This window comes from Eumetopias jubatus, unplaced genomic scaffold, assembly GCF_037043125.1.
Source record: "Eumetopias jubatus isolate StellerSeaLion01/CBP00866 unplaced genomic scaffold, mEumJub1_p1.0 scaffold_1, whole genome shotgun sequence".
Taxonomy (NCBI): domain Eukaryota; kingdom Metazoa; phylum Chordata; class Mammalia; order Carnivora; family Otariidae; genus Eumetopias; species Eumetopias jubatus.
In genome coordinates this window covers 110456837-110469165 of record NW_028274807.1, presented here as the reverse complement: position 1 = coordinate 110469165, position 12329 = coordinate 110456837, and the positions used below count along the sequence as shown (strand labels likewise).

The following is a 12329-nucleotide window of genomic DNA, read 5'->3' as shown; positions in this document are numbered from 1 at the left end:
AAGACCTAATACCAACCATGAAACGCAAAAACCTCAGTGCTGATAAAGATGCAGTGAGACCATCACTCTCAACTAGTGAAACTGTAAATTGTGCAGTTAAAAAAAAAATTATTTATTTGAGAGAGAGAGAGAGAGAGAGAGAGAGAAGCAGACTGCCCGCCAAGCGTGGAGCCTGACAGAGGGCCTGATCCCATGACCCTGAGATCCTGACCTGAACTGAAATCAAGAGTTGGATGTGTAACCATTAGCCCCATGTGCAGTTTTTATGGAAGGCAGTTCAGTAAGGTGAATTGAGACCCTTATTTACTGCTGTTGACCCTGTGATTCTAGTTTAGGAAGATACTACTAAAAACAAAAACCCAAAGTGTGGAGCAAGGTTTGAATTCATCAGAACATTATTTATCATAGCAAAACAGTGGAAACACCGAATTAGTGGATTATTTAGGTAAATAATAGGCCTGTTTGGAACAAGGATATTAGGGAGCTGTTAAGGATAATAACTTTGCAGAATTCTTAGTGTTATGCAAGAATTTTGTGTTTGTGTTATATGATGGAACATTAAAAAAAAGAAAAATACTTATGTGGCTCTAGCTGTGTAAAATGAAATATTTGCAGAACAAAATCTGAAAAGACATGTAAAAAAAGAAATTATCTAGGTCTGGGTTTTTTATTTTGTGTTTTTTTTTTTCACATGGCTTCTCAAGTATTTAAAAATTCTCATACTACTTGAAATAAACTAAGAAACTGGATATGACTGGCAGTTTGCTAATGTTATGGTTTATGAAGGAAAATTAGACCCATACTCAGAAAAAAAAAAAGTCTTGCCACAACCCCAAAAGATCAGGCAGTAAGTGTACATTAAGTATTTTAAGTTAAAATGAGGTATTTAAGGGGAAATCTCCTTTTCTGAAAATGATTCTTCCCCTTTTTTGTTGTTGTTAACCAACTACCTGTCTCAGTGGCATGGTAAAAGGGCCTGCTACTGTGTTCAGACTCTTCATAGATTCAGTGATAACAAGACAGCTAATCTTACATTTTAGGTTTTCTTTTCATCTCAGAACATATTCCTTTCTCTTCCTTTTTTCACTTCTATAAAAATGGTGTGTGCAGAGATATTTGGAGTCGGAAAGAGGCAGTGAGATCCTTGTGCAGAAACACGGGTAGGCAGTTTCAGGGCCAGGAAAAAGAGAATATTAAATGTTACGGCCGACTCCTAGGATATTTAACGGAATTTTGTATTGTTTTCCATATCTTGTTTTTTCATCAGTACACGTAGGGCTATCAGCTTCTAGAAACAAGGTTAGGTCAGGGATTCAGATCAAGTTCATAAATGTTGTTTGGCTTCTGATGAGATTAGGTCCCTTTCAAATCTCTATAAAGAAAATCAAAATATGTTTATTACATTAAAGTATGCGCAAAGATTGTTGTCCTAACTGAATAAGTATCATTTCTTCAGAGACAGAATTGAAGGTGTCAAGGCTTGTCCTTGTGCCTATTAGAATGTAAGCCTCAGGAGGTCAGGGAGTCTGCTGCCTGCAGAGTTACCCCTAGCAGCTAGTATCATGGGGGGCACATGGTTTGGAATCATTGTTTACTGAATGAATGAATGACTGAAATTTGTCTAGAGTGAGAAGATTTCATTTACCCTCTGCAGCAGGATGGAAACATTCCTTAGATGAAGCCTTTGGTGAACTTACCTACCAACCATTGACCTTAGGGCTGAACTCACTGGGAAGATCCTGTAAGCAGTGGTTGAGTCCTGCTTTCTGGCCAGGTATCTCTCCCACAATAAGAGAAACCTTGACATGTTGTGAGTCTGCTTGGTGTGAATTGTCACTATAGTCCAGTGACATGATAAAAATAAGTGTGTGTCATCCTGGAAAATTGAGAATCAGATTCTTTGTCCAAGTGACCACACCAAAGTACACAATCTCCTTTGGGTCAAGCCTGAGCAGCCAAATAGCTGATATTTTTCTCTTTGAGATCTTGACTTTAACAACAGATGTTATGTAATTGAGTAGAAGCCACCACCCCTGTATGATTATTTTCTCATCTGAGAGATGAAGGGTCAGAACATGGTGTCTGAGGCCTTTGATGCTTTTCAGAAACAACAGATGGAAGACTTCAGAGTTGAATAAAAAAAGAGCAATTTAATTTAGGCTGTGTGAAGACAAAGGATTTCAAAGGAATCAAAAAGTGATCAGATCCAAAAGCATATGACCAACATTTTACTTTGCCTTTAAAAGAACAGTGGAGTGGGAAGCTTGGTGGTAAACTTGGTTTTTCTGGGAATTAATATAGCTAAGTTATTACTATAAAAATAAGGCTAGTAAATTACCTAATAGGCTTGTACTTTTTGAGCATGCTAGTTGGGAGAAGAAAACTCCCTGGAGAGGAGCCAGAATATTTAGTTAAAAGGATTTTAAAGATACGATGGAGGAGACTTGATCCCATACACTACTCAGGAAGCTTCACATTTTATATCGTGTTAGTGGGTAATTTTTTTGTAAAGGTAGGATACCTCTACTGAAATTGGTTTCTCTAGCTTTGTCCCCTTGACTTTTATGAGGCAATGCATTTTTCAGCATTCAGGGACGCTGTGGGTTTAGTACTAGAATGTAGCAGCAGATTTGAAGCTAATTTGAAATCCCAAGTAGTAAATAGAGCCCGACCAATGATTCCCCTTTGTAGTATTTAATCTGAAATGTAAGGCTGACCATATAATTTAATGTCCAAACCAGGACCCTTCTGAAATAGGAAGTAGGGGTGTGGTAATATTTAAAATTATGCCCAACCCTGTCCCAGGATGTATGGTCATTTTACCCAGTGGAATTCAAAGTTGAATGTGCAGCAAATCACCTAGAGGGTTTGTTAAAACACAGATTGCCAACCTCCACTCCCAAAGTTTCATAATTCAGTAGTTCTGGGGTCAAAAATTTGCGGGTCTAACAAGTTCACTGGTGATGTTAGTGCATCTTGTCTGGGGACTACACTTTATGAACCACTGCTCTGCCTAAAAAGGCTTGGCACTCTTATGCTGATGATATAATTTTCATTTGAAAGAAATTCTTATTGTCCAATAGTCCTCTATTCGAAGCCTTCTGCAAGTGAGGGTACCCATAAGGAGGATGGCAGAATAAGCTTGTGTTGGCTTCAACCTCTTATCTCTGGACTGATGTGTTCTTGGTACTCCAGAGAGTGTTCATGCTGGGAAGTTGAGACAGCTCACTTGATACCAACCTAACTTTCAAGGCAATGCTGAAACCAAATGAAATAAAGGTGACTTCTGGATTCTTATCATAGAGACAGAGGCTTAGGAAACCTCGACACTCAAATTCACTTTAGAGGCAACAGTATTCCTTTGTCCAGCAGTTGACTCCAGAAGCATCTTTGATCTAATGGGAAATACCTTGACCCTGTTTTTTCCTTCCCTCCCTTCCTTTTTAAATTTTTCTGGTCAAGAATAATGGCATGCATAACTTTGTGGCAATAATATGGTGGTTTTGCTTGTTAAGCATTTATTCATTATTTTGTCCTATTATTAAATGGCTTAGACTGTAGACAGTGTTATTAGTAAGGCAAATATGAATGTGGGGTTCAGCTATAGATCGGTGCCTCTCAAAGTAGGGACCCCCAGATAAGCAGCATCAGCTGGGAATTTTACGTCAGGGAATGGGACTCAGGGAGCTTGGTGGCCTGACCTCGTAGAGGGTAGTTACTTAGTACCTTGCTGTCTAGTGTACCCATTAGCTATTTTAAAGTGGTCCCCTTCTCCCTCCCCCCAATTCTCCCGACTTTGAGAAACTTTTTTTCTATAGCTGCCTCTTCCCCGCAAGTTGTATTCTGTTTAAAGATGTCAGGCATAATTGTAATTTATGTTTCAAGTATAACTTGCCCCCTAATATATGTGCCTGATACTGGATGGAACATTCTTATAGCCAGAGAATTATAAATACTATTCTACAAATATATGATTGAGGATGAAAGTAGTTGAAGAGGCTTTTAGGACCTGCTGATGGATGATTTGGTGGGGGAGGGTGAAGGGGAGGGAGCAGGTGTGGCAGTGGTAAGATTGGATTGATTGAAACTCTGTGGCCTCAGGACCTGCCATGAATAGAGTTCAAGTGCCTTCCATCTGCTCAGAGGGCTCAGGCTCATGGTGAGATCAGCTGGGTGGCGTTGGTCAGGATAGTTACATCCTCTCTACCTGCTTCCTTAAGTGGGAAAGGGGCAATATAACATTTCAGCAAATAGTAATTCTTTCTCCATACCTTGTCTACTTCCCCTTATTGGGTCTTCATGCTTTGAGTATCTTGGTGTCCCCTCTTTTCTTCCTTACCACACTATAATAATGGACATGATAACTTTTGAGTTTTGTGTCTATTACCAGTTGTGTATGTGTGTGCATACTATTATATGTGTATTTATAATAGATTTTATTGAAGTAATAAAATTTGCTCAAAATTCATAAAAATATATTTGGTATTTATGGTGAGTACATTACGTATTTTTTTAACTTATCAGTGATACATGTTTTCTTTAGTGCTGAAAACTTTGTTTCAAGTCTGTTTTAACAAGATGAATATGTAAAGTACAATGTGTATGGGGGGAATTTATTTTTTTACCAGTGTGGTTTTTGTTTGTTTTTTTTTTAAGAGGTGGGGAGGGGCAGCGGGAGAGGATGAGAGAGAATCTTAAGCAGGCTCCATGGAGCCTGATGTGGGGCTCGATCTTAAGATCCTGAGATCATGACCAGAGCCAAAATCAAGAATTGGATGCTTAACCGGCTGTGCCACCCAGGTGCGCCCACCCCCCAAGTGTGATTTTTTTTTTTGATTCATTTTCTCCATAGCATTAGGTGTACTTTCTTAAAAATATATTTCTGGACTAGGTGAATTGCATGAGATTGGTTGAATATGCTTACAGTTTGGATCTGTGTTAATTCTCCTGTGTGTAATTTGAAATTCATAATGTTTAAAGTATTTGAAATAATTTAGCTGATTAGTCATAGACCATAATAAGTAGCATATTAACTAAAATTTTTGCTATGCATAGGAGAGATGTTTTTGCAGCTTATAATTCTCTTTCAAGGCAAATAAATATCTTACTAGGTTATTATGAGGGTTAAGTTATCCCAATAACAACAAAGATAAAAGCTTGTACATATATGTATATATGTAATAACTGTATATCTAAGCACACGTGCAACTGTAAACAAACGCATTCACACTAATTTATAAGTATTGTAATAATTGATTTTATAGTTTTTAGAGGCAGTTTCGGTACACACAAACTTATGCAATGTTTGTCCTGGAGAAACACCTTTTTGGCATTTTCTTTGATATCTCTTCTTCACAGATATAATTGGAATTATAGCCACAATTGGAAATCCTAAGTAGTCATCAATGATAAAATTTCAGATTTGGATCCCAAACTGAGTGTGAGCAAATATAATCCCATAGCAATCAATTATAGTTCTCAAACAAAAAGTGACTTACTGAGAATGGGTATCATCCAGTGTTGCCAGGCACTGTTGCTGCCCAGCTCACAGATCCTTTCTGTTCTCCTACACCATTCACACATGCTCACATGCTCTCACGGTAAAGCTGTCTCCTTACCTGCCTGTTGGCCCGTGTCTGTGAGTTAAACAGCATTCCTTTCAGAATGTCTCAGTGTACACTCCAGATTAAGACTGTTAAGAGTTCCTGCTCGTCTTCAAGAACAGATGAAAATCAGGAACTTGACAGAAACCACAGAATAATTGGTCTCCTGTCACTGCTCAGTTGGTCTGTCAGAGCTTACTCAAGGCTGGGAAATGGAAACGATGTTTGGATCTCTCTGGGTTTCAGGCTGGCCTCTGTGCTAGCTACTTCTTTTCCTTCAGTGGTCCAAAAAAAGCTTGGCTTCCCCCCTACCCCTCCGCCTTGAAATTTTCTACTTTTTTCAACATCACCACATCATTTGGCAAATGAACAGCCAGGCAACAATCTAAAGAAGTTTTCTTTGTAAACTTGTAAACTCCGCATCAACTTTTGAAGGTACAAGGTGGAGAATGGACAGGGGGTAAGTGAGGCAGGCAAAACGTGGTTCTGTCTGAAAGCCCCTTCCAGGAGGAAACAGTCAGTGGCCGCCCAGGGTAATGCACTGTTCACAAATTGGGTGGGAATTGGGGCTGCCTGGAAGTGCAGAACTAGCATTTGAGTAAATAAGCATTTTGACATCAGCGGCCACATCTGTTAGATAAGTGGTGCTGCTATTGTCCCTTTTTTTCCACATTAACTTTTCCATATTTGAGTATTACTGACAAATAGGTTGTGAGTAGTACTTCCGTTAAACTCATCATTTGTTCACCGTTTGCTTAGTTTATGCTGCTTATGTTACTGTTTTAAAAGCAAGAGGCCGGGGGGGCGCCTGGGTGGCTCAGTTGGTTAAGCGACTGCCTTCGGCTCAGGTCATGATCCTGGAGTCCCCAGATCGAGTCCCGCATTGGGCTCCCTGCTCGGCAGAAAGTCTGCTTCTCTCTCTGACCCTCCCCCCTCTCATGTGCTCTCTCTCATTCTCTCTGTCTCAAATAAATAAATAAAATTAAAAAAAAATAAAGCAAGAGGCGGGAGCTGCTTCCTATTTTTATTTAGTTGACGTTATATAGTATAGTTTGTCGTGTCCTGAAGAGTGTTCCAGTATCTCTCCTAGGGAGTAAGGGTGTGCAGTTAGATTTGGAAACATCAGAATTGGGCTACCAAGGCCGTGTCAAAGTGTGTGACTCAGAACCAGATTAAGAAAGAAAGAAAACCACGCGCTCTGCACATACACAACTGGTAATAGACACAAAAACCTAAAGTTATCATGTCCATTATAGTGTGATAAGGAAGAAATGAGGGGACACCAAGATACTCAAAGCATGAAGACCCAATATAAGGGCTCCTACATTTCAGGTGTGTTCACTCAGGTTGTCCCATTGCCAAATTACGGGCTCATGGTTTAACTCCTGAAGTTCGGTTTGATTTAAAAACATATACATGAGCAGTTACAGTAATTGTTTGTACTTATTTATGTGCTTATGATAAACCAGGTGCTGTTGTAGATACTTTCTGTGTACCTACTATGTGGTGGGCAGTGTTCTAGATCCTGGAGATGGAGCTGTGACCCTGTCAGACCCAAGTCTCTTCCTTCGTGAAGCACATTTTCTTATTTTGTGCCTCACTCACAAACTTAATAGTCACTATTGATCCTTAATACTCCGAGCAGAGGCCCCAAGGGACCCATGGATGGTTTTAGGTTTCTGGCTTTGGTCTATGTGAGGGATCCATTTTTCCTTGCTCCCCAGGGCCCACGTGGTCCTTGCTGCTGCCCAGACCGATGGGGCTCAGAACACCTGTGTGCACGCAGTCTCCAGGCTTGTTGGCTTCGGCTGCAGGGTGATGTGGTAGGGAAATACATGTAGGTAAGGACTAGCCTTCAGAGCCTGGTTATTACCGGGCACACTACAGAGTCCTTCAGATGTAAACATGCTGATTAAATGGATGATTTGGCATTCACAGTCTCTTAGCTGCGGCTCTCAAGACTTCCTTGATTTATGCTGGAGGCACTGTTTATTCTCATGGTCTCAGAAGCACCCATTAATTGTCCCCATGCTCTCCTGTGCTTCTTGCATTCACCGTGGAGTGCTCTACATACCTGTTACTGAGTGTGACTGGGAGGAAATTAAGTTAAATTGGAGCTGCTTGTTTTCCTCCTGGTACCAGGTCTTGCTAAGTCCAAGGCCAAAGAGATAGCCCTATATGAGTGGTCATGTGATGGTTGGTAGTCTAGAGAAGTGAGGCAGATCCTATCTGAGACTCCCAAGGATTAAGGAATTGTAGAGAGCTCATGGCCCACCCAAGGGCTCAGCTGCCACTTGGCCAAAGCTTGTCAGGGTCCAATGGATGAGCCAGTGTAATCAGAAACTTATTTGTTGATTGTGTGCACTGTTTTGAACACTTGATGTGTTTAAAGTCACTGAGTTCTCACAACTCCGTGAGCTACTCTCCCCCCCGCCACCTTTTTTCTTAATAGATAGAGGATATCTATCTCTAGATAGAGGAAACTGAGGCACAGAGTTAAGTTAGGCCCAGACTTTTTAGAGCTGGGATTTGGAGGCTGGCAGAGTAGCTCTTGGAGTCTGTGCTCTTGACTGTACTTTCATGTCTCTCCTGATTTTGCATGCCCTTATCTAAATCAAAGAGTTTTCCAGATTAATATAAGCCTAATGTCTGGTGGGCCCAAGCAAAACCTGACTATGCACCGTATTTGGCTTGCAGGAAGCCAGTCTGGGGCATCTGTTCGTAATGATATTGGCAGGTGGCAGGGCAAAGATGGCAAGCTGTGGACTCAAGGTATACTCATTGCCAAAGATTGGATCAGAACCCAGATATACACACTCAACTAGGAAGCACTTTCTTTGTAGTAGACTGTTTTACAGCCAATTCACAAATGAATCATTTGAGGGATAATTATGCCTTTTCACAGATGAGAAAATACAGCCTCCGAAAACTTAAGTTGTCCAAGCTAGGGGGTGACGGGACTGGACTTTGGAGCAGGCCTTTAGAGCCAGAGTTTAGGATTTCCTTCTGCAGTCCTGTAGGTGTTTCCTAGAACCAAATGAATACTGAGTACGGATTTGTTAATCTGTGAAGCATCTGAGAGTCGGGTACACTGGGACATTATATGCTGGGAACACAGGAAAAGTGTATTTTCTCATCAGAACCTGCCGATGGTATGCACACAGAATTTTAGTGTGAGATGAGGAATGTACAGAGAGTGATGGTGGGCAGATGAAGTGGTGCATTGTAGTAAGGATGGCAGGGGCCAGGGCAAGTGGTAGAGGCAGAGGTGAAGGCTGTATTTGCTTTGGAATTGGCGGAAGATGAACGTGTAAGTCTCCCAGAAGAACTTGGTGAATTATCTGTTCATCTTGTGTTCTTAAGACTGCATGCCTCAAGGTAGATAATCTGCCTTCTTAGAGTTTTTGACCATAGGACCTTACTGACAGGGCAGTTAGGCCAGGTCTTGTGATTCATCTTTCCCTGCTTGAGAGACTTTGAAAGGAGACACCTGGAGCTGCTACCTCTTCCCCCTAGGCCTCTGGATGGTCCTCTCTGCCCTCTGCTTCCCTAAGAACTCTGAGCAGTTCTGACTCTTCTGAAATCCTTATTTATAGACCTGACTGGCCATCAACATCACCTGGGGAGCTTCAAAAATGCAAATTCCAAGACCCTGCTTCAAAGGAACCTAATCTGAATCCTTGTGTTTTTGGCTCAGGAATCTTTTTTTTTTTTTTAATGGGGTTGGGGGAGGTGTGCTTAGAGGGAGAGAGAATCTCAGGCAGACCCCCTGCTCACTGGGGAGCCCAACACTATGTGGGGTTCCGTCCAATGACCCTGAAATCATGATCTGAGCCGAAACCAAGAGTCGGACGCTTAACCAACTGAGCTGCCCAGGTGCCCCAGGAAATCTATATTTCCAGATGTGTTCAGGTAATTGTGAAACGTGGCCATGTGTGAGCATCCCTGCCTTCCTGTTTTGGAGCTTCTGATTTTATAACATTTGGAGGAATTTTCATCTTCTGGGCAGATGCCCTACCTCCCAGCCCTTTTTGTCTGTTTAGCTCACTCCAGATGCCAGGGCACCTCATCAGTTGCTGCTCTAGCTTTGGACACCCATGCAGACATGTGGCTTGAGAACAGAAATTTAATGATCAGAGTACCAGTAAGGTGGTGGTAATTACGAGAGAATTCAGACACCTAGTGAGAGAGTAAGACTAGAGCAGCCAAAGATTAGGTGAAACCCAAGGAGGAAGGAAGAGGATTCAAAGGCACTTATGCAACAAAAACAATGATGTTTGACTTTTCCTGAGGCCTTTAGTTTTATATTTTAGATCAACTCTCTCATCAGTTTTTTTCCCCCACTGGATTCAAATGAACGAGTAAATCTGTTTTTATACTGTCTGCCATTACTCCCACTTCTTAGCAGAAAAGTCTTAGGAGTGGAGTCTTCCTTTTTTTTTTATAACCCTCACTGTGTCACCCATGTTTTGAACACTGGCTTCAGCTGTCCCAGTGTGTGGAGCTTATGGAATCACAGGCATATTTGTGGGTGACTCAGATACATTTCAATGCAGGATTGCAAATTGGCCCTGTCACCATTTTGTATTTCTTTGAGGTATATGCTGGGCGTTTTGTGGATATGCTTAAATATGAAGATTATCTTTTTTTTTTTAATGTGAAGATTATCTTGTACATATTTTTCTGTCTTGCATTTGGAAATAAATGTCTTATTAATGTTTGCAAAATCATTTTATCCTGACCAACTATTGATCAGATCTTCATGTATTTTTAAAATGAAATATTTTGTTATGTTTAGCAACACACCTAAGCTTTACTCAACACTAGATACCAGACTCAATATAAAATTAATAGTAAAATAATCATATTAATAATAGTAAATAAATAGGTAGAGGTCGTGTTCCCTGCTTTCAGGATTTACTATCAAAAAAAGAAATGAGGGATGCTTCGGTGGCTCAGTCAGTTGAGCGTCCAACTTTTGGTTTTGGCTGAGGTCATGATCTCAGGATCATGGGATCGAGCCCCATGACAGGCTCTGAACTCAGCATGGAGTCTGCTTGAGATTCTCTCTCTTCCTCTGCCCCTTCACCATTCCTGTGTGTGTGTGTGTGTGTGTGTGTGTGTATACACGTGCACGTGCGGTCTCAAATTTGTAATAAAATAAAAGATAAAATAATGTTATCTTCTGTGCTATTTTGGTTTATGCTACATAATTCTATGTTCCTGCAATTCCTTCCCATTTTCTTTTGTGGAACCCTAAGATTAAAGTACTGTAGGACTTCATCCTGACTAATCTTTTTCTCAGAACCTTCCAAATATATCCCAGAGATGACGGCCACCCCCACCCACCCCATGTGCTCACAGGCATACATACATTCCTTTCTTCAGCACTGCTTCCAGGCTGGATTCCGACTTGTCAGTGCTGAGACTGGTTATATATAAACATCCCTTGTGTATTTGTACTACAAATAGAGCGGGTTTAACACACGTAATCCCCAAATATGTCTGTTATTGTTTCCAGTCGGTTTCCATCCAGCCTGTTGTAAACTGTCCTTAAAAGCTGACTTTCTTACTTCTTGGTTCTATAATTGTCCTATTTTGTTCCTTACCCCAAAATCTTTTAAGTAGTACAAAAATGACTTTATTGCTATTGCTTCATCTCAGATTTTCCTGATTTGCGTCATTGGGTGGAAAGACACACTAGTGTACTTTGCTTTTTCTTGACTTGCTGTCTTGGGAACTTATTCCTGGTAGCCTGGTATAGAAATTCTTTACTCTTTTTTCATGGTTCTGTAGTATTCCACAACTTACTTAATCAGTCCCTATCGATGGGCCTTTAGATAGTTAGGAACATTTTCAGTGAATTTATTTTAACCATAGCAGCCATTTACTGGGTTTACATCATTAAAGAAAAAAGTTAAAAGTTTTTGCTGGTAAGTGATTTATGATTGTGTGTGGGTTTGGGGGGGTGTGACTACATGTAGGATTCTAATGGACATTGAGGAATATAGTGAGATAAGAATGACAGAGGATTTTTAGTACAAGGCCCAATATGAGCATTATATGAATTTACAGAGATATTTAAAGGAGGTGAGTTTGGAAGTGGCTCTCTAAAAGAGTCTGTGAAGGAGATGATCTTTGGTTCTTACTAAATGGCTCTTTTATTTACAGAATGGGGTGAAATTCAATCTGGGATTAAAAAAACTACGAATGGTTGGAAAGTCAGCCAAGGTGGTGTGGAGCATAATGTGGAGGACCCTAACTGTTCTGCTGAGGAGTTTCTAATTGAGGATGCCCTGAATTATTTTGTGCTTTGTAGTAAAATAGTTGATAATGTGTTTTAAAAAGTATAATCTGTCAGGAAACCTGAGTACAGGGGCGCCTGTACTTAGATGGTTAAACATCTGCCTTCGGCTCAGGTCATGATCCCAGGGTCCTGGGATGGAGCCCTGCATGGGGCTCCCTGCTCGGCTGGGGAGCCTGCTTCTCCCTCTCCCTCTGCTGCTTCCCCTGCTTGTGCTCTCTCACTCTCTCTGTCAAATAAATAAAATCTTAAAAAACAAAAACAAAAACGTGAGTACAGGCATACCTTTTTGTGTTTCTCTCTGTGAAGTATTAAATCATGCCAAGACCCGTGCATTGATTGAGAGTAGTGGAGTGATAGGAATTATGCTATTAAAACATACTTAGCTTTATTTTAAAACAATGCTTTTATTTTTTTAACCC

The 12329-nt window shown here is 40.7% G+C and overlaps 2 protein-coding genes across 3 annotated transcripts in view; one reads left to right on the top strand and one right to left on the bottom strand.

The window, feature by feature from the left end:
• The window catches only part of P2RY14 (purinergic receptor P2Y14), a 51062-nt gene extending 45356 nt beyond the window's left edge, over positions 1-5706 (bottom strand). Inside the window, exon 1 of one of the 2 annotated variants that reach the window (XM_028103069.2) lies at positions 5619-5706. The gene's annotated coding sequence lies outside the window, so the exon portion shown is untranslated. The remainder of the gene's footprint in view (positions 1-5618) is intronic. The other variant, XM_028103070.2, reaches the window with a different exon arrangement.
• The window catches only part of MED12L (mediator complex subunit 12L), a 312204-nt gene that overhangs the window by 160612 nt on the left and 139263 nt on the right, over positions 1-12329 (top strand). The window lies entirely within an intron of this gene.